The sequence below is a fragment of the Natator depressus genome, chromosome 19, assembly GCF_965152275.1.
Source record: "Natator depressus isolate rNatDep1 chromosome 19, rNatDep2.hap1, whole genome shotgun sequence".
Classification (NCBI taxonomy): Eukaryota; Metazoa; Chordata; order Testudines; family Cheloniidae; genus Natator; species Natator depressus.
The window spans coordinates 1342294-1364852 of NC_134252.1; the positions used below are offsets into that span (position 1 = coordinate 1342294).

The 22559-nt window shown below is 49.1% G+C and overlaps 1 protein-coding gene and 1 long non-coding RNA gene across 2 annotated transcripts in view; both read right to left on the reverse strand.

Annotated features, from left to right (window-relative positions):
- The window catches only part of LOC141974687 (uncharacterized), a 28478-nt gene extending 18659 nt beyond the window's left edge, over positions 1-9819 (reverse strand). The window contains exon 1 of the long non-coding RNA XR_012635797.1: positions 9777-9819. This is a non-coding gene — a long non-coding RNA (uncharacterized LOC141974687). The remainder of the gene's footprint in view (positions 1-9776) is intronic.
- CDCA8 (cell division cycle associated 8) overlaps positions 1-22559 on the reverse strand; it is a 282601-nt gene that overhangs the window by 52787 nt on the left and 207255 nt on the right. The window lies entirely within an intron of this gene.

Sequence of the window (22559 nt, forward strand, 5' to 3'; positions counted from 1 at the left end):
AAGAATTGTGAATTAAATCAAGTGGGAGAGGCTGGAGTAGGATTCCTTGCTCGTAAACATATTAAGTCCCATAATCAAATTACAAACATGTTAGCTGCTGTTCAGACTAAATCAGTCACTCAGCATGAGTTCAGCCTTGGAAGGCCTCTGGTGGGAGCAGGGTCACATCTGAGGGATGGTGAGCAGGGGCTCCCCTTCCCTGCTGCGTAGTCTCCCCTGACAGGCTGCCCCAGCCTGCAGGTGCTGTGTACACACTGACCATTGGGTGGAACAAGCTGGGGTGTGGACCAGGGTTTCATTTCTCTTACAGAAGCCCACTGTGTGCTGGCGAGAGGCGATTCAGCATCTCGGGCTGGCCTCATTTACAGCCCCTCTGCGCTCTGTGCAATTCAGGGCAGGCTCCTGCTCATGCCAGAAATGGCTGTCTTGTTAACCTAGAGAGTGACTCCTCGGGGACCCAGTGAGAGCCTGGCGGATTATTCTGGTGGCACGAGCAGTGTCCTGGGCACTCTGCCCTCTGCGTCCCTGACAGGCTGCACTCCTGCTCCCATTTCTCCCTGGTGCTTTGTAAATTCTGCCATGGCCACATGCTGGGTGTTGGGTGATTTGTCATCGCGTCATGCACAGCCCTGTGCAGCCAGGAAGGAGAACAGCCACCCAGTGGCCAGTCCAGTCCAGGCCCCGCTGTCTGGGGCAGGGAGCCATAATTTCCACTCTCGCAGAAATCCACAGCCTGGCTCTCGGTGTTCTCCCATCTGCACACATATATTTTTCTTGTTTTCTGTTTACAAACCAGGTAAGTATTGAGTTTCCCGAGGCTATTGCTATCCATTACCAGTGGGCCTCCCCCACCAATACACCCTCCCTCTGCGATCCGAGGTTTGCAATTGGGTTGCATGCAGCCCTCCCACACCCCCGACGCCCTGTCATGGAAACAGCGTTTGGTTCATTTCTGTATCTTGTTCATGAGGCCCAAACCAGGGCCTCCACCCTAAGCCTTTCTATTCAGAACCACATGTTATTGCATTAATTAACACAGCACGTTGTAGGGGACAAACCTGCAATGCCTCTGAACAGCAGGGTCCTGTCCTGCATGGCTAACGCATTGTTGGAGGAGCTGAGCTGTGCAGTCCTGCCGTTTCTGTCTGAATAGAAGGAAAGGGCAACAGAAGGCATGGACTTTCCTGAGGGAGACGTGGCAACAGGAAGCTCATCTGAACCTCTCGCCCGATAACAGATCACAAATGAGCATTCAAGTCCAAGGGCTTATTCAGGAGTGAGCTGAGCACCTACTGCTTCCCCGAAAGCCAATGTGCACCAGGAGAGCTCAGCAGGGCTAGAAGTGAGCCTGCTCAGGCACGGGTGCTGTGCCATGTGGAAAGGCCAGAGTGGGCAGGGTTAGGTCACACTTTGCCCTAGCATTTGCCATCGAGATGGCCCAGGCACAAAGGGCTTCAAACAAGACAGGCATGGCAGTGTCAGGAACCAGCAAGCTACACAGACTGGGACAGCCCTCCTGGCTGTCTGCTCATCTAGGGCAATGAGGGGTCTTTTATAGGAAGACTTCCTCCTCTTTCTCTGGCTGAACAGGGCACTCGGTTCTGTAAAGGCTGCCAGGCTCTGATGGGTGCATCTCACCCCTGAACTTCACAACCCATCCTGTGGGGAGCTCCAGTTCTTCTGGGGCCTGCCGAGAGCCCCTGACTGAGCTCAGAGTCATGTATTCATGGCCTCCCTTGTGTCTATCAGGGCAGACTTGAGGGATAGTTCTGTAGTGAGCCCTTTTTATTTACATATAACAGCCCCCCACCCCCTGCCAGCCATTCCTGATGGTTCCTGGCTCCTGGGTTCAAAAACATGCAGGGCAGGGATTGTGGTGGGAAGGACAGCAAGTACAAACAAGGGTTTTGTTGGTTTTAGAGCCAGTCTGTGCCAAAAGGATGTGGGAGAAAATCCCCTTTGTGCCAAACACAGAGGATAATAGAAAACAGGGACGGGGCTGGGTGCCAGCTTGTAAAGAACGGGTTGGCAGCAAGCTGTGCTGTTTTGGTAACAGTCACCTAGCAGCAGGGACCAGTGGAAGGGGAAGGGGGGAGAAGGAGATGAGACTGGGTGTAGGGTGACCAGATATCCCAGTTTTATAGGGACAGTCCCGATATTTGGGGCTTTGTCTTATATAGGCGCCTATTACCCCCATCCCCACCCCCGTCCCAATTTTTCACATTTGCTGTCTGGTCCCCCTCACTGGGCGCGAGGGAAGAGGTTGGCGTTTCATCAGCAGACCTCAGGGCTCTCGGACATCAGCTTTAAGAGCTAGCACCAAGAAATGGCTGGACTAGCCCTCGTCCCTTTGCCTGCTGTTAATAATACCTCCCACGAATGCAGCAGGCTTCATGCCTATGGATCCAGACCACCTGACAATTACACCCATGCCCACGCACACACACACAGGCACACGTACGTACACACACAGGAAGCCTGTGGCAGAACGGGGACTTGAACCCCAACTCCCAGGCTAGCGGCCATGCTTCCGCTCTAAGACCGAATAGACTGTAGGGCATGAGCTTGTGCGGCCAGAGTCAATGACCTACCGGCTCCCTCCCTCCAGTCTCTCATTCCACCATTCAGTGACAGCCCCTGCGCCATGCCCTGGGTGGGCAGCTTTGCACATCAGGACTCCTGGCCTGTAGCAGAGCCTGGGCAAAGGCTGTTCCGTGCTGCCAGACACGCCTTCCAGCAGCACTGCGGGGGACTGCATGGGGTCCGCCGATATTTCCTTTTCTCACAGCTGCTCCTGCTTCAGGGGGATGGGCTCCTGTGTGCACCCTGCCCACAATCGATCAATAAACAGCTGGGGAGGAAAGGTGCGAATGCACCCTGTGCTCCCATTCCCTTTGCAGATGCCAGCCCCAGTGCTCTGTGAGCAGGGCCTGCCCCACTCACACTTCCTTGGCTCTTGGCCAAGCAAAGGGCGGGGCGTTCGATTAATGAAAGCTGAGCTCCTCCTTCACACGTCTCGAGCCTCAGTCTGCCCAGAGACTTTCCCAGAAACAGGGCATCCTCTGAGCTCAATGCAGGGCTTGAAGCGGGTCTGCCAGCCTGAGAGACACCGAGCGAGTAGGAGGGCAAACTCCACTCACCTGCCTGTAGGTGACCCTGTTCCGCACACAGACCCCGGGCACCTTTGCTCCTAAACCTGCCCAAAAGTGACCCCCAGTGGCAGCAGCAGGCGTACTTCCAGGCTACTGCTTCCTGCACTTTGAATGTGAGACAATTACTAACTGGAGAGTGAGGTTGAGACTCTCCTCTCTGAGTCACGCTGTAGCTTTGATTTCAACTGTATATTCTGCATCTGGCCTGCTAACCGGCTGGGGAAAGCAGCTCCCTCTTTCTCCTTCTCGTCCTCCTCAGGAGCCGTGTCTGATTCCCCTCACCCCAGCACGGGCACGCAGCTCCTGAACTCAATTGCCACCGCTGTAGACACTCACAGACGGCTCGTTCCTGCAGCTTCCTGGTTTTCAGTTCCACGGCTGGTCCTTCCATGTGCCCATCTCACTGCAGGGCACTTTTCAGGCCGTAACTTCCCGGACAATTCATGGTCCAACCTCACCTTCACTGTCTCTAGGGTGACAAATGACTCTCCCCTCTGCCCCCCCGACCTCCAACTGGCAGCTGGGGCGGAGGGGGACTGGACCTGGTTGCACCGGGGCACCTGGAAAGCACAATGGCCTGGTGCTATCAGGGCTCTGGGCACATGGTGGTTGACAGACCCTGGGGAAGGAGGAGAGGCTCCTGACTGCAAGGGGCTGGTTATTGCAGAGGCAGCTAATCATGTGTCCCTCTAATTACCACGGGTTCCTACCTCTTCCCTTTTAACCCTTCTTTAAATCTATTTCAGAATGATAGACTCTCCTCCAGGATCCCTGCCAAGCAAGCACAAGAGGGACGTGGCGGCAGGGCCAGAGGGAAAGGGAGGATAAAACACAACCACAGGAGGAAATGAATAAAGCATGATGAGAAGCGGGGGCAGCATGGCTGGGAAAGTGTGCAGCGCACAGGGCTCCCAGCACACATCAAAGCCTGACTCCGAAATTAGCCAAACTGTTGGGAATGAAAACCAGGGAATTCTCCCACTGGGCCGGGGATTGCGAGTCCCCCGGCTCTGAGGCGCTGAAGCGCCATTCTGGAGCTTTTCAAAGGGCACTGCTGGGACACAGCAGGCCACCTCTCCAGCGCAGCAAACACGGCCCTTTTCATTACTGCTCCAAGACAGCACATGTGCCAGACCCCCACACTCATTCTTCTTGCAATTACAGAGATCTAATTGAGTTTATTCACTTCCCACGGCTTGCGTGTCTTTCTTCCTCTCACTCCCTGCCGGTGAGAGCCAGGGCCCCCATTGATCGGTAAGGGAGTAATACGGGCAGTGTCAGACTGCGGCCCCACCTGGGTTCCCGGCATGGATTTATTGTGTCCATTGAGCTGCTGGGAATTACAAAACTCTTCAGAGTCAAAGCCTGGGCCCAGGGGGACTCACAGTCCTTCAGCTGGCTCAGACACAAACTCATACTAATGGGAGGTTTCGGAGGGGCAGCCGGATTAGTCTGTATCAGTAAAAACAACGAGGAGTGCTTGTGGCACATTAGAGACTAACACATTTATGCCCAAATAAATTTGTTAGTCTCCAAGGTGCCATAAGGACTCCTCGTTGTTTATACTAGCAGGAGTTTTATCGCCGTAGTGTTTGGGTTTCCTTTAATTTTTTGTTATCAACTGAAAAGTACCTACAACTAAGAGAGAGTTTACCCTTTGGAGCCTGCAGGTACCGTCCATCTGTCCATATCCCTGTGGCTGTCAGTCTGGGAATGCCATCTCTCTGCAAAAGGGTGAAACATGGGCTTCTCAGGGCCAGTGGGATAAAGGATGGAGAAAGTTACAGTTGCCAATTTTGCCATTCCCAGTGGCATCACAAATCCCAAACCTCAGGTACTCTGGTGCAGGAGCAGGGAGGGCCAAACTCACCAGAAGGCAGGTGAGGAGATGGGCCAGTGGCAGGAGTGTGGGGCTCACACCCTTGGGAGGGGGAGTGTTTAGAGGGGTGAGGTCCAATTGTTGTCATGGTCCACTGGCTCGCAATGACCGTAGGTAGGAAGTGCTGGTCCTTTGCACTCTGAGGAACATGTTCTCCATGGGACTGGCTCCCTCTCCTTTTGTCACCCTCTCCCCTCTTTCTCAAAAAGAAAAGGAGGACTTGTGGCACCTTAGAGACTAACCAATTTATTTGAGCGTAAGCTCTCGTGAGCTACAGCTCACTTCATCGGATGCCGATGAAGTGAGCTGTAGCTCACGAAAGCTCATGCTCAAATAAATTGGTTAGTCTCTAAGGTGCCACAAGTCCTCCTTTTCTTTTTGCGAATACAGACTAACACGGCTGTTACTCTGAATCCCCTCTTTCTGTTTCTCTTCCCTACTTCCTTGCTCTCCCCTTGCATTACTAGGTTAGTGGCTGGAAATGACTGACCCTTTCCTGAGTGGCTTTTCTGCTTGGGTACCTACATCCGTGGGGACCACTCCAGAGGCCTGGGAGCTGGAATTCCTGGGGATGGGGATCTGCTGCTAGTGCCCACACATGCCTCCTCACTGATTTCACAAACAACAAAAATAAAATATATTAAAACCCCAAACGTTTCTCTCCCTCGTGTTCATTAACCACAGAAAGGCTGAGCTCAGTTTGGGGGAATTGTAACTGCAGCTTAGGACAACCTTCGAACAGGTTGGAGAAAGAATGTCCTTTGGCACCTGATTCCTTCCAATGAACTCGCTCTTTGTTCCTTTGGGGCTTAGCTGAGCACTAGGCTGTGGCAAAGATAAAAGCCCTGGGATCAGAGGAGCTCTCTTTGCCTGCTGAGGGGCCTAAACTCACGCTGGCTTTCTCATTGCTCAGCTGTTTAATAAAGATCCTTAATTCAGAAACTCTGTGGAGAGTGTGAGAAGTCGGTTCCCAGCCAGCCCTGTACAGGGCAGCAGGCTCTGGGAGAACAGAAAGGGCTATCCTACTCCGGAGAATGGACAGGGCAGCAGAGCATCATTCCGCGAAGGCAGCAGGACCTGTGTCTCCCGATAATGAAGCAGCACAGGAGTGGGCTCTGGGTAACAGAACATGGAGACACCCAGATGCTGGCCTGTTAACGTGACAGAGCAAGAGAGCATTAGTAGACGCAATATGACAGCAAACTGACAGCTGCCGCTTATCAGTATGGGATTCTGAGCATAAGGCCTTACTCTGAGCCGAGGGAAATGGGTATTCCTGCTGCCAGGCATAGCTTTTAGTTTGCAAATATTCACATCCTGGAACCAGTGGGCAGCAAGGTCAGACTCCGCCCACCACGGACACCTGGACAGTCCAGCCAAGCAGGGGAATGAACTTGGGCCCTTCTGAGTCTGTTTCTGTTGCTGTGGCCCCTAGAGGCCCCAGTCAGGGCTGGAGGCCCGTGGTACTTGGTGCTGTACAAACATGTGATATAGAGACAATGCCCCAAAGAGTTTACAATCAAGAGGAAAATCTCCATGCACAGTGCTAGTATCAGGGCCTGACAGCCCCGGCTGACCTCCCCCCATTAGAGGGAGACATGGGCACTCAAGCACCAACAGCTCCGACATTCCACCCAGAGGAGAAGCTATTTCTGAACTGCCCTGTTAACATCTGCTCTTGGGCTCCTAATGGTGCTCTTGAAGTGTGACCTTAGCAGACACATGGTAATTGGTAATTGGCAGACAGCCTGATGGAGTAGGGGGTAGGAATTAACTTGCATTTAAGCCCAATTTAACTGTAAATAAACGATAATCACTTCAAACCTTTTGCTTAATAAGAAAAGGATGCAAAGCATTAAGCAAACTCTCGGCAGGTTTGTGTTACTGCTGGATTAGAGATATTAAACTCTAGTGATACTTGGCTTTCCAAAATCTGTCCTGCAGCTATATTATTAAAACAAACACATTTGCAGACCTGCAAAAAACCCAAACTAAAATAAAAGAAGAGATTGAAATTCTCCCAAGAGCACTATCCGAATTTAGGAACTACATTTGGTCTCCATTTGCTGAGCCAAATAATGCAGGGAAATGACACGCACAAAAATTAACATCTGGAATTAGTGTCGCATGCTTTACTACAAACAGGTTAAAATGTTTAGGTCAGAGTCTAGTGCCCTTACTCTTGCTGAGAATGCCTTACTCCATAAAAACCTCTATTGACTTCAGTGGGCCAACTTGCATGATAAGGTCCTACTTAATGTAAGTAAGGGTGTCTGAATGTGCTTTGCTATTAGGAAAAATTATGATTTCATGCTGTCTTTTTAAGATGGAGATATAGAGCTTTCGATATTACAGTGTTGCAAACTCTTTTCTTAAAGTACCAGCTCCTGGAGTCAGGTGAAAATCTCAGCTTTCATTAAAAAAAAGAGAGGGTGTTTCTAGCCCTCCTCATTGTTGAAAAATGCCTGAAAACATGACCCTAAAGGCTCAAAAAATCCAGACAGAGATAAAATGATGCCAACATTTATTATTCTTTAAAATCTCATTAAGTTTGAGCACTTGCACTTGGCATCACTGTTTAGGTGGGACTCAGAGATGCTCCAGGAAAGAGCAGAGTAATTGCAGTCTGGCTAGCAGAAAAGTGACCTAGGTAGTGTCTGTGAGGGCACGGTATGCTGATTTCCCAACACTGCTGATTGAAATATGTACACAGAGAAAGAGAAAGACCCCAGGGTCGGGGGCAGAGAGCGGAAGTGACTGTACTGCTAGAATTCTACTCCATTATCCAGGGAAGAGCCTGTCTGAAGTCCTTTCTGAAGTCCTCTCTCAGCTCTCAGTTGTGTTGTGGAAGCAGCAGGATGCTCCCAAGGTGGAGAAAGCCAAAACTGGAGCTGCAGTGTGACTGCCAGTTGCCTAACTTCAGACCAGATGTCTGGGATGGATCAGACACTATGCAAACCCTCCGGAAACCAGAGGAGCAGATAAAAACAGTGCCTCCTGCCCGGTCCTCCTCAGACAGAGGGGTGACTAGGGTCTGGGGGACCCTTGTTCCTGTGGGAGCCAAGCTGCCACACTGAGGACCTTTCATTCACAAGGAACAACAACAAAACACAACTTCAAAGGATCCAAAAGAACCCGTTGTCTCCTCTGGAGTCTGGGCGGGGCTGAAGCCCCTGTGAGAGGGTGAACACCAAACGGGTTCAGAAGCACGTAGACATACTGCAGCACTCCCTGTGTCACCTTCTACACTGAGACGCCAGGTCCCAGGAGAACTCGCCCGCCAGCATCTCTGACCAGTGCAAAGACACTTTCTGACTCCGCTCGGATCTTTGTGGCTAGGTGATGAAAACAGACAAAGCCCGTTGAAAAATAAGAACTCTTCACTTTCCCAAGGGCTTAAAGGCTTGGACCCTGACCCAGTAAAGGCATCTCATATTAAGGGCTCAGTGCTTTGATGAACGTGGATGGATGGAGGCATATGCTTCAAGTTAAATACGCGCTTAAGCACTTTGCTGGATCAGGGCCTTGGTGAGCAAATACATACATGTGCGTGCACATGTATTTCTGAATACTCTGGACTGTTCTGTGATTTTATAACTAAAAAAACTGCTTAATTTTAAAGCTGGTTTTTGTTCCTGAGTCCTGCACAATATTATCTGCTATTCAGGTTTTCATGCTGCACACATGTCCCAGGGGTACAAGATTGCCTTCAAAATGAGGCACCAAGCAACATGACTAGCATCTGTCACATGTGGCCAAGTCCCTTTGTTATTTAGTACCAGGCAACTTTACTTTTTACAGCGTCTTTCATATATGCTGCATCCCCAAACCACTTCACAGAGCAGGATAATTACTGTCATGACTATAAATAACAGCGGGGCGGGGAGCGAGAAAGAAACTCCCTTTAAAAATTCAAAGAGTCGGAGTATCTTGGTATGTAAACAGGCTTCTCGGCAGGGGATGTGATGGGGTCCATCATAGTTTTATAGGCACATCCATGTTCAATCCTGAATGGCTCTGGAATCTAAGCAGATCTCATTCACTTTGCTGTTTCCCTCTAGGGTTGTCAAACAGAGTCCTCAAGACACATTAGGAAGGGCTGTTGGACCTAAAATCCATGTATTAAACTCTGGAGAACTGCAGATACAAGTGAGCCAGCAGGAGGCAGGGTGGTGCTTTGGGTAGGACAGGGGTCTCTTGCATTGAATGGGGGATCAAGGCTCTGTCCACAGCTCAGTGCCTGATTCACTGTGTGCCCTTGGGTATGTCATTTAAGTTCTCTGTGTTCTGTCTGTTAACACGGGGATAATGACACGTCTGTGCTCAGAGGCCTCTGGATGGAAAGGACAGAGAGTGGGTAACCCTGACAAATCCAGGCTGCTGTCTTCTTCCAGCCGTGTGGAATGATCTGGTTGTCTGAGGCCTCTTCTCATTGGACTGGGGCTCCCATCACGACTGACAGTAACTACCTCTTCTTGTGCACGGCCTCGTCAGAGGGCCCAAGTAGCGAATGCGCTGCAAATCGAGCCTGGAGCCCCCCTTTCCCCCCCGCCCGGGAAGGTTGAGGCAGGACAGAGTGGGGGTGGTGGCAGGAGACGTGTCCCCCCCTGCCCCAGCTGTTATATGGTTCTGTAGATTACACATTCAGGACTCTAGGGCCCAGGGCTGTCAATCTAGCTCTTTTCATGAATGAGACATTTATTCACAAAGAATATGGGAACACAGCACCGGGCCCAGCTCCTTACCTCATTGCCCCAGTGACTCCACTGGGCGTCGGTGCCAATGGAGCAATGCCAATTTACACTGATGCTCAGGTCCTAGGTATAAAATACGTATCTGCAATAAAAGGGAAATTACTACTATTGATATTTTTGTATATTCCTGATGCTTTTTCATTGTAGTGTGTCTCCAAAATGACTGTACACATGCAGATTTTGCAAGTCCTTATAGTGAAGATTGCTTTGGGGCGATCTGGGAAAACAGGGATCTTAAAGAATGTAATGAGCCAGTTGCGTTAGCTTATTTAGAAACTACACTATTGCACAAGGTTCTTTACCCAGCAAAAAATGATAAGGATCCTCACCATTCTGAGTAGAGCAATTAGAATCTGGAGAAGTTTTTTAACACTCTAGTACATAAGAGCATAAGAACTGCCGTACTGGGTCAGACCAATGGTCCATCCAGCGCAGTATCCTGTCTTATGACAGTGGCCAATGCCAGGTGCCCCAGAGGGAATGAACAGAACAGGGAATCACCAAGTGATCCATTCCCTGTCCCCCATTCCCAGCTTCCGGCAAACAGAGGCTAGGGACCCCATCCCTGCCCATCATGGCTAATAGCCATCGATGGACCTATCCTCCATGAAGTTATCTAGTTCTTTTTTGAACCCTATTATAGTCTTGGCCTTCACAACATCCTCTGGCAAGAGCTTCACAGGTTGACTGTGTGTTTGTGTGAAGAAAGACTTCCTTTTGTTTGTTTTAAACGTACTGCCTATTAATTGCATTTGGTGGCCCCTAGTTCTTGTGTTATGAGAAGAAGTAACACTTCCTTATTCACTTTCTCCACACGAGTCATGATTTTATAGACCTCTATCATATCCCCCCTTAGTCGTCTCTTTTCCAAGCTGAAAAGTCCCAGTCTTATTAATCTCTCCTCATACGGAAGCCGTTCCATACCCCTAATAATTTTTGTTGCCCTTTTCTGAACATTTTCCAATTCCAATAGATCTTTTTTGAGATGGGGCGACCACATCTGCACGCAGTATTCAAGATGTGGGTGTACCATGGATTTATATAGCGGTAACATGGTATTTTCTGTCTCATTATCTATCCCTTTCTTAATGATTCCCAACATTCTGTTGGCTTTTTTGACTGCCGCTGCACATTGAGTGGATGTTTTCAGAAAACTATCCACAATGACGCCAAGATCTCTTTCTTGAGTGGTAATAGCTAATTTAGACCCCATCATTTTATATGTATAGTTGGGATTATGTTTTCCTATGTGCATTACTTTGCATTTATCAACATTGAATCTCATCTGCCATTTTGTTTCCCGGTCACCCAGTTTTGTGAAATCCCTTTGTAACTCTTCGCAGTCTGCTTTGGACTTAACTATCTTGAGTAGTTTTGTATCATCTGCAAATTTTGCCACCTCACTGTTTATCCCTTTTTCCAGATCATTTATGAATATGTTGAATAGGACTGGTCCCAGAACAGACCCCTGGGGAACACCACTATTTACCTCTCTCCATTCTGAAAATTGAGCATTTATTCCTACCCTTTGTTTCCTGTCTTTTAACCAGTTACCAGTCCATGAGAGGACCTTCCCTCTTAACCCATGACAGCTTACTTTGCTTAAGAGCCTTTGCTGAGGTACCTTGTCAAAAGTTTTCTGAAAATCTAAGTACATTATATCCATTGGATCACCCTGCTCCACATGCTTGTTGACCCCCTCAAAGAATTCTAGCAGATTGGTGAGGCATGATTTCCCTTTACAGAAACCATATTGCGTCTTCCCCAACAAATTATGTTCTTCTATGTGTCTGATAATTCTATTCTTTACTATACTTTCAACCAGTTTGCCCGGTACTGAAGTTAGGCTTACTGGTCTTATTACTGTTTAATTTATCAATTTGTTCCAAAACTTCCTCTAATGACACCTCAATCTGGGCCAGTTCTTCAGATTTGTCACCTAAAAAGAATGGCTCAGGTTTGGGAATCTCCCTTACATCCTCAGCCTTGAAGACTGATGCAAAGAATTCATTTAGTTTCTCCACAATGGTCTTATCATCATTGAGCACTCCTTTAGCATCTTGATTGTCCAGTGGCACCACTGTTTTTTTAGCAGGCTTCCGAGTAAATTCACAGTAGGTGGAAGCGTTCTTCTGCAGTGCAAATGAATTCAGTTCCTGACAGTCACTTCAAAGTTACCTCTGAGTTATGAGGCTGTTTTACTCTCTGTCTGTGTATGGTCTCTGGTTTTTATCCAGGGTGAACCAAGTGCCCTTCTTCCCAATTCCATGGCTGGATGGTTTGGATTTTCAACAAACTATCTGAGAGATTCAGAGATGTGTGAAGTGATGTTTATTTAGTGGATACATAAGGGTCCCAGGAATATTATGATATGATTAGACTGCGGGTGTTGTCCAAAACCAGTAATGAATTAAAAAGAAACTATCTAAGAGCCCAACTCTATGAGCCATGAAAGAGCTTTGCCAAGTCTCCAAGCTGCATTATTGGGTAAGTGGAAAGTCCAGGTAAAACAAATCCCTTGGCTACACACGTGTTAGTGATTTGGGCAGGATGTTCTGAGAGAAGGACTCTGACATCATGGCGAGAGGTATTTACAGCCCAGGAGGAAGGTCTGGAGAAGGGTTTGGTTTGTTTTATTCTGAGCTGTTATAAAGTGTTATTTATGAAGTGGTGAGATCATGAGCAGCACAGTGCTGCCAAATTGAAAGCAATTTTCATCTAACAGAATGAAAATTGTTTTACCATCAGTATCTAAAGCAGCAATCCATGGATCCCAGACAGCTTTATGGTGACAGGCTATAAATTCTGAGCTCACAAATGTATTTTCTTCACTGCACATTCATGTCACCAATAGGTTTCTCTTTTTTCATCCAGTTTGTTTTTAACAAATGCCAGCTAGACCTCAAGCAATTTCCAGAGATATATGTTAGCAGCTATTATTGCATCTAATCAACTACAATTGACAGCTTGTTCCATTGAGACACTTAGAACTATATTTTAATGCAGTCCCTATGCTACAATACTGCGTAAGTTTTCTCTCACAGCTGTATGGGACCAGAGAGTAGCATTTCTAAGGGTCTCACCCAATAGAGTTCTGCTCCAAAGGCTATTGAAGTCAAATGGCATCTTTCCATTGAATCAATGGGCTTTCAAGAAGCCGCAATAGAACAAATATCTACCTGGTGCACCCATCTAACTTCTGCAACAGACATCAAGTCTGCAGCATGTGGGATTCAGACACCAGCCCGTGAGTTGCTGAGATAGAGGCCTTCACACTGCACTGAACACTCATCTCTCCAGATACACATTCTAGCACTGCAGCCTGCGCTTTACACCAGTCACCAGACATATTATCTGTTCTATGGGGCAGGTGGCAAAAGCTTCATAATCATTTCCCCTGAGGCCCTCAGAATGGGGTGGAGTCGGGGCAGGGCCAGGGCAGAGGGGGGTCGAGCACCCACCGGCGGGAGCAGAAGTCGGCGCCCTATGGCCAAGGCCCACTCTGAAAGTTGGAGAATTGTATAATTCCATGTGCTGGCCCAAGTCCTGCATGGGGTGTGTGGTGCACTCTTATCGTCACAGCATACACACAAAGAAATTAGAAATAAAACCTAAATAATCTTGCTGGAAGGTTGCCATGTAATACTACTTTATTGCTTAGATTTCAGAACACACAAAAACAGAGACAAAACAGGCTGCTCCCCAATGTAGCGAGGGCACAACTCACCCCATCTTACTCTAGCTGTCTGTCTTCAAACTGAGTCTGCTCACATGCTTTGCTACAGAGCCTCCTAGGCTACAAGGGGCACTGGGGGAAACAGAAAACACCCTCCTCCTCTACTGCTAAAGTGATAGCTTGCAATTCTAACGCAGTCCTCAATAAGCCACACTCTCCAAGAGATCAGGAGGGTCAGAGTGCAGTGAACCTGGGGACGGTAACACTCCCAAACACAGGTGGTAATTTCTGCAGGTGAAAACATCCCTCACACCACACACTGCTCTTGCTGCACCTGGTGTGTAAAAGGTTGTGACTGCTGTCCAGGATGGGAGGGTGACATTTTCCTTTGCAAACACCCATGTTCAACAGCAGAGATGGCAACGTTCACACATTCATGGGGCAGAACCTGGTCACAATGTGTACCGCTCTAGAAGGGGGAAAGGCCTTGGATTTCAAAGGCTGTTCTCAGCTTCCTAGGAGTCGAGACTCATCAGGGGCGTTTAAGGCTGAGGGTTATTTCCTTTGCTTCTTTATCTGGGCACCTAACTCTGCCCGTGGAACATTAGCGGTTCCCTCTCACATAGTTTAGAATGCCATTTGCCGTCCCTTCGTTCTTCCTGGAATCTCAGGCGGGCTCACTAAGCTACTGAAATGCATCTTCTCTGCAAGGCTGCTGGGAAACCACAAGAGTCATGAAATTCAAAACTGGGCCACAGCAAAGCACAGGAAATAGAATTAGTGATTCCTGCTCCTTCTGCTGGCTGCCCCCCTGGGGATGTCTGCTTTAGACTAGTCAGGACTCTACAAAGTCCGCTCTGCCCCCCCAGCAAGACGTCTGGCTTTGCAAAGACTAAGTGGGCATTGAGCAGGGGAGAGGAGAAGCGGCACTGAGAATAACTCTAATCCACACCGAAGCGACTTGTCAGGGTCAGAGGGGGTGATGAAGGGCAGCAGGAGAGCCAGGGACCATGCTGGGGTACCCATCGCTGCCCTGTCTGGGTGGCAACATTCCACATCCGGCGTGCATTGGGGTAACAGATTGCCAGGCCGTGGAGCTGGAGCCTGGGACTTGGGTGATCAGGGCCCAGTTCCTAGCTCTTCCACAGACTTCACGGGCCTGACTCCCCACTGTCCTGCCCCAGCTCAAAGGCAGAGCAAACCATTACCATTCTGACTGGGTCGCATTCTGCACTCACCTTGCACTGGCGTAAAATGGCTCCACAAGGGACAGTCTGACTTCCTTGGACAAACCACTGACTCGCTGTGCCTCAGTTTCCCCCTTGGTAAAATGGGGATAATAGCACTGTCCTGCCTCTCAGGAGGTGTATGGGAATAAACCCATCAGCTTTGTGGGAGTCTCACACACTGCAGTGCTGGGGACCATACAGCGGCTAGAGAGGACCCAGGTCTAGGAGCAGACATCAGCTGTGCTCAGAACACACTAGTCTTTGGAGAGTCCAGAAGAAAGATACATTTTGTTCTTTCTCTCTGCCTTAGAAGCATCTCTCTTGTCTCCCTTCTCTTTCTCAATTCTCTCACTGTTGGAAGCACAGTAACTGAGGAGCGTCGGCTAATGTGACTCTGCCAAGTGCCATTGGCAGCATTTTCCTTCTGAAATTTGGTTTGCATTTCACTGACATGTATACGGCATGAGGAGGCTGGGACACTGGCCATGCAGGTGAACAAGAAAGCAGCTACTTTCCTGGCTTGAGGAAAGTTGCACAAAGAGCCAGAAGCTGAATATCTTGGTACAGCTGGGTCAGGGATTCCTGTTGCTCTTTCACATGCTGTTTGAGGCTTCACAAACTCAGAAGATGCAGCACACAAGGAATGCAGGAGAATGGAGTTGTTTCCACATCCCAGAGGCACAGCTTCGGTCTGGCTTTGGGGAAAGCTGGCAAGAATTGCTAATTCCTGGACATTAAGCAAACAGACCAGAGGATGTACTGCGCACAGCTGACGTCAGCCCGGTTCTCCCATTACCCCCAGCCAAAGAGAGTTCCCGTCAAGCCATTTTTACATTTCCTTTTTGCTTTAGGAGAGGGAGGTGACTTGACGGGACCTGAGAGGAGAATTAAGGTTAGAGATTTGCAGGAGTCCATTAGCCCTCTCACGGCTGGGATGGTTGGAGGAAGAAGCCCTGAGGCATCTCCCATTAAAGTTTCAGCGGGTGGGTCACTTGTTTGTCTTTCCCAGGCCGATTTAGTTTGTTTTATGTTTGTAGTTTCAACCCTGCGGGTTAATGAGCAGGAAGCCAAGAGAGGTGAGGCTGCTGCCTGCACACCACAGGCAAACCATGAGCATCCCTGGGCGTGGCAGCAGAGAAAGGCAGGCGGGTTGGAGCTGGAACAGGAGGGGAGACTGCTAATCAGGGCTGGCTGCTGCTGCTCCTGCCTGGGCCTTTCTGTTTACCCAGCTGTCTCAGCAACCATGTAGACACAGCTACGCCCCAGGTACAAGAACTGCCCTGGAGTTAATTGGGCTACTTCCCCATGGGATGAATTCAGCCTGAAAGGCCCCATTCTATAGGGGCCACTGCACCCCCTCAGAATGGCCCAGGGACAGGGGGACTTTGGAGCTCCTGCCAAGTGCTGTGGGTGAAGTGGGGCCGTCAGGGGCAGTGACACCTTGTTGCCCTGGAGAACCAGCTTCAGGGGTGGTAACATCTGGTTTGGAGGCCTGGCTATGTCTGAGGGCTGCCCGGGGTCCAGCTCGGCACTGCAGCTTCCTGGGGTCCTCCCTGGGCAACCCTGCCGTCTTACTCTGTTTTCCACCAAGCTGGCCCACAGCAGGCATGCCCACGGGTAGGCGGGCCCTGCAGGCTTCCCTCCCAGGGCTCCTCCCCAGTTCAGCTGGGTCCTGGCCCTCCAACCTGGACCATGGCGATCTATTGCAGGCCAGGGCCTGGGCTCTGTACAAGGCTCAGCTCCCTGCCATCTTGCCCAAGGTCCCTAGTAGCCTTCCAGGGCTTCTCCAGTCAGCAGCTGCCCAGGGCCCTTCCAAGGAAAGAAGGAAGCTGGGCTGTGAAAAAGGAAATCAGCTTGAGAGAGCAGATGCCGGAGGATGGTTCATGTCCCTTCCCATCTTGGCTGGTCCCAGACCTTCCCCACCCGCTCCCTCCTGGCATGCTGAGTCCTGGGCCCACAGAGGGAGCTCCCTGGGGTTTAGAGAGCAGGGGAGGGTGCTACAGAAACACGACACCCCCGTGGCCCTGTGCCTCCGGGTGACGAGAGCCCCTCTGTGTATGGATCCAGGGGGCCCAGCTCCACAGTTAGGGTTCTCTTCCTTGGCACAGACCCCAGTGGGCCTGGAAATGAGTCCAGTCCTTATGCTCTGAGGCACGTGGGGACACAGGGTGCTGGGCACAGCTCACTCCTGTTCCCGAGTGGCTTTCACCGCGCGTGGTGTGCAAAGCTTTGGCAACATTTGGCGATTCTCCGAGAGCGGCTCTGCTACGGTGATGCTGTGACTGAGCAGGGACGCAGCCTGCCTCCAGCAAACACCCGTTTTCCCAGCTTTCGCAAAATCCACGGCAGCCAGCAGGCTGGCTGCTGAAGGGATTTGCAGTGCCATTTCAGCTAGTGGCTAGGGTCACCCTGACTCAGTCCCGTGGGAATCAGCGCAGCCAGGGTTCTGATCCTACAGACAACCTGCAGGCAAGAGACCTGCAAATAGATCTGACCTTCCCAGAGAACACCGCCCTCAGCCACTGAGCTTTCCAGCACCTTGCAGTCAGGCGCTGTCACCTCTGCCTGCTCAGACTGGCCTTTGTCCCCGTCCTGAGTTTTGATTGGAATTCCAAAGTTTCATTTGATGTTTTCTTCTAAGTTATAGGGAGACTGGGAGAGAGACTGGGGACGCTGACTCTAAACACAGGCAGCCTGAACGCACAAACCCTCTGTCCGGTTAGAGCCGGTTAACCATCATCCAGAGGGACGACGCAGGGACCTGAGAAAACAGGTGGGAAAATGTCCAGTGGAGGCCATTATGAAGGGATGTTCAGCATGTGCCAAAACCCGGATTAGGCAGCTGCTGTCCCACCAGCCCCTCCAGGAGACGCAGAAGAGACGCGTAATGTGAGTCTGAGCTTGCTAATGAACGTGTCCCTGTCAGGAAGGTTTGGCTTAGGGTTTAGGCTTTGGGGAAACGAAACATTTTAAAACACTTAATATTAATAGAAATTTTATAGTGAATTGATTTTAATTCAGTGAAAACAGGTTTTGTTTGGATTTCCTCCTTTCCTGGCAGTGCCTGTATCCCAGACACTGCCAGGGCATGCAAGTGCCCGAGAACTGGAGGGGGAAAGAGACTGGCAGTAAATGTGAAATGGACCGGGCTGTATTAATTGTCCAAGGTGAAAGCAATGCAAAGTCAGCCAACTGTGTTAAAGGTCAACAAGATTATTATTAGTCGTTATTTGCTAAGTGGTCGCAACTGCTCAGAGCCAATTGAGATGAAAAATAAACACAACCCCTAGTTGCTAAGATCCGAATATGGTCACAAATCTCAGCTGACCTTAGTGACCCAGGGAAGGGGCAGTGTGGTATGCTGGAAAAGTACCAGCCTGGCCAACAGGAGAGCAGGGCTCTAACTTCATCTCTGCCATGCACCTGCTGTGTGACCGTGGCCAAGTCACTTCACCCCCCAGCCCCCGAATCTCTCTTTCCCCTGCAACCCCTTCGTCTCTCTGCTGTTAGAGGCAGGGACTGGCTCTCGCTGGGTATACGAGCCCCCTGCCTCAGCAGATTCGGCTCCTCCTTTGCTGATTCCCTGCTACACAGCTTGTTTTGTCAGTCCCCAGAGCAGTCGCTGATGTCCCTATGTACGGTCCCTAGGGATATCCCATAAGGATGGATTGCCCCCCACTGCATGCAATGGGTAGGGCATTTGGTGGACCCCTATGCCCACAGAGGGCCCAAGATCCACGCAGATCTGGGGACCCATACTGAGGATAGGAGCATCCCTGTCCTCGTCCATTGGCTTCTGCCTTCCTGCCTGTTAGCACAGACCCTCCTGTCTCCTTTCCTCACCTTGCAGGGGAGAGCAGCCTCTGGCCTGTGACGTTGTCCCTTTAAAGAGATGAGGATTTGGCTGGGTTGTTCTGGCCAGTTCCTCCTCCTTTGAAAGAAATGGAAATGACATGAAGGCCCAGTTTGTGGATTCCTCTCAATCCTTTGTCAGATGGCCCAGACAGCTAGGGCCAGCCACCCTGCGAATTACTCTGCTACCCAACAGATTCCCACAACAACGTCAACAATCCAGGAGTGTCTCAGTTCTGGGAAACCAGCCATAGCTGTGAAATGTAGTGAGTGAGCTGGCCACGCCCAGTGCCTATGATCTGGCTGTCAGTGCAGTTTGGTACTTTATCCGGAAGTGATCACAGGATGTTAGAGAGGGAGCTAGAGCAATTTTTAAGTGACTCTTTGGAATTTACAAGAAGAAATTGTTTATTGTACAATCTATCCCCTATCCCACCCTCCCCCTGCTGTATACCTGCACATGCATTGTTGTGCTCTCTGACAGGTAAATAGCACCTGGAAAGCACAGACTCCAACAGCACTCTACATGCAGATGCTGGCATAGTATATTTTGCATTTTTGGACTTTAACAAGCCAGCTAATTCCCTTCCTCTGATTAGAAATTCCCTGTGGGCTCTGGTGGGATCAGTCTCCACTATTTCCCCAAGAAATTTCAGGGGTGTGTATGTGGAAATGATACTTTTCAATAGCAAGGCAATATTTTTTTAATTAAACCAGGTCTGTTTATTTTGACAGGTTTCAGAGTAGCAGCCGTGTTAGTCTGTATCCGCAAAAAGAAAAGGAGGACTTGTGGCACCTTAGAGACTAACCAATTTATTTGAGCATAAGCTTTCGTGAACATCCGATGAAGTGAGCTGTAGCTCACGAAAGCTTATGCTCAAATAAATTGGTTAGTCTCTAAGGTGCCACAAGTCCTCCTTTTCTTTTTTTGTTTATTTTGAGTTCACTGTTGCAAGTCATTGCAAAGAGGACCTGATCTTGCAAAATGGATCCAGCATGGATGTGAACCACATGAGATAGGGGTTTGAGCCAAATGCAGAAACATTTTGTATTTGATTTTTTAATATGATTTTTTATTGAAACAATGTGGTTTGCATTAAGGTTTTGATGTTTAGTTTGAAAAACCACACATCTAATTTTAAAGATTTAAGGCTTATAAATAATACAGTAATTTCGGAGCATCCGAAGAAGATCTCATGCGAGAAAGAGATAAATCAGTACCTCATTTACATATTTAATCCGCTCCACATTTCATTCACAAGTGTCTTTGGAAAGGACTCAAAGGGACTTCTCCAAAGACTCTACACCCACATCACTGCTTCCTCCAGAGACAGAAAATTAACTCCACTTTGGAAAGAGCTGTGCTTTTACCACAGATGTCACCAATTAAATCGTCTTATGAAAATAACACATTTGCTTACCTTATTTTTCCCTTCCTCACTGGTTACACGAGGAAATAGTTCTTTCCATAATTGCATTCCACCTTGGAAGCTCCCCAGTTTATGCCACTGAGATGTGATTTGTCATCTGGGAAGGTGTAATTTTTCAGCAGCAGCTAAAGCACAGGGACATGAATCTCATCCCTTCCAGGTGGGATCGCTTCATAGCATCCACACATCCCTCATCTTGGGATTCCAGCTGGAAGGACAGAAAAATGAGGATTCTTGCGCTAGAGGAGGGAAATTCATACGTGTGCAGAGACCTACACATGATTTATGGCCTTTCTACAGAGATTAAATAGGACTTGAGTGGTGCACAGACTTCTGCTGGGCATGGATTTCACCCTACATGAGAAGCTAGAGTATTATAAAAGCTATTTTCAGCCCAACTCTACATTCATTGGTTAACGTGCACATTGTGCATACTAAAAATTACTATGCAACATTTGCTATGGCAGTTTTAAGTGTTAATGAACGAGGCTAGAATGTTTTAATGTATCTTTACAGCTCTGTTCTTCTCAGCCCCCTCTGCCTCTTCTGAGAGCTCCAAGGATGTGTTGACATTGGTGGGGTCTAATTAATGCTGTGTGCTGTTCATGAAATTAACTGCTCATTTTCACCTGCATTCAAGCCATCTGACAATCATCAGAAACTGAACTGAGTTCTCCTTCAAACCACCACATGAGCAGAAATAAAATATTCGCTTTCCGTATACAGAAGAGTTAATCTCAGTCAATTAATTCAGCTGCTCCAGCCGTGAATATGAAACATGCCCTAATTACTGTCTCATCTCCCATGGTGAAAAGAGTGAAATCTCATTAACACTTGAGTACAACCGATAATGCCTTAATGGTGGTGTCAGACGTGTTAATGAAAAACATTTTTCATTATCTTTTTGCAAATCAAGCTGTTAACTTTCCAGGGAAGGAGAACAGAATTCCCGCTGGAGAAGCCTGCGTGCAGCTGCATGCCTGGGCTTAAGATCATTAGCCCTTAAGAAGAATAGGACACTTATGGGAGCAGACTCATCCTCACACCCATTCAGAGTACATTTGCTTCCCTTATTTCTTAGCCTTGTCACTTCTAACTGCAGAGGTCGGAACTCTTGTGCCAGGCCCTCAGCTGGTGTAAATCGACAGAGGGCTGCTGATCTCAGTGGAGTTACACTGCTTTACATCAGCCCAGCGTGACTCGGTTTTTATTAGGGGAGCCCTGAAGGGTTTGGCATGTGGCTGAAAAATGACACTCTGCTCTGGCAATTTCAGAAAAGAGTGTTACAGAGAGAGGGCTGCAAAATGAGCAAGAAAAGGCAAAAGGCACAAACTTGGAGCATTTTTGCATTCTCCTGCATATTCCATATTGGTCCCATTTTCATGATGTTTGCACTAAAATATTAACTTTGTAAAAGCTAAGCTCTAGTTCAACCACGTGTTATTGGGCTTTATCCTGTCTCACTTACATAGTAAGGAGGGATCATTCCTTCCAGATCAATGGGATTTCTCATGCGATTACAGTTCGAATCATAGAACTGTCAGGCTGGAAGAGGGCTCAGGAGGACATCCCCCTGCACTGAGGCAGGACCAAGTAAACCTAGACCAGCCCTGACAGGCGTGTGTCTAACCTGGTCTTAAAAGCCTCCAGGGACAGGGATTCCACCACCTCCCTCGGTAACCTGTTGAAGTGCTCACCGAGCCTGAGAGTTAGGAAGTTTTTCCTAATGTCTAACCTAAATCTCCCTTGCTGCAAACTAAACTGACTACTTGTTCTATCCTCTGTGGACACCGAGAACAACTGAGCACTGTCCTCTTTAGAACAACCTGTTACATATGGGAAGACTGCTAGCATGTCCTGTCCCTGCCCCTCCACCCCCCAGCCTTCTCTTCTCCAGACTAAACATGCCCAGGTTGCACACCTGCTTGCTGAATAGGGGCCTAATTCTATGCAAACAGCTGGAATGGTCTCATATCTGCATGGAGGTCTTCAGAGCAATTGCACCCCCACTGCTCCTCTCCCTCTCATCCTCTTCTCAGAAGTGTGGCAACCAGCAGGCACCGCGCGCAGATGGAAGTTGAACACCTGCATTCTGGAGTATTAGAGAATCCTCCAGGGAGGCAACAGCACCTTTGCCCGTTTTACCGTCACTAACAGGACACAGTTCTTGGTTCCTTCTGTCCTTGCATTACACACTGGGCCGGGAGTTTTTACCATAACTCCTGGCCTCGCACTTAGTCTCCTCCAGCCTCTTGTTTCTGGGGCCTACCAAGTCACCTTCAACGTGCTGGGTGGGTTTGCCTGGGTAATGAACTCCTCTCTCATTAGTCCAGGAACAGGGCCTTCAGTCAGTCTGAGATCTGCAATGCTCTTCCCAGCTATTCAGTCTGTGGGAGCCTGAGCCGACCTGTGACAAGAAGCATTAAGCCCAGCTGCTGGATAGACCAGGCTCTTCTGCAGTCTGCTTTGTCCCCATGGAGGCTGGGGAGCAGGTGCGGAGGCACCTGCAGCTGCTGTAAATTTGCAGGAGAAATTGGCAGAAGGACCCTGTTTTTATAGGCTCAAGGCATTTTCTCAGAGCCATAGA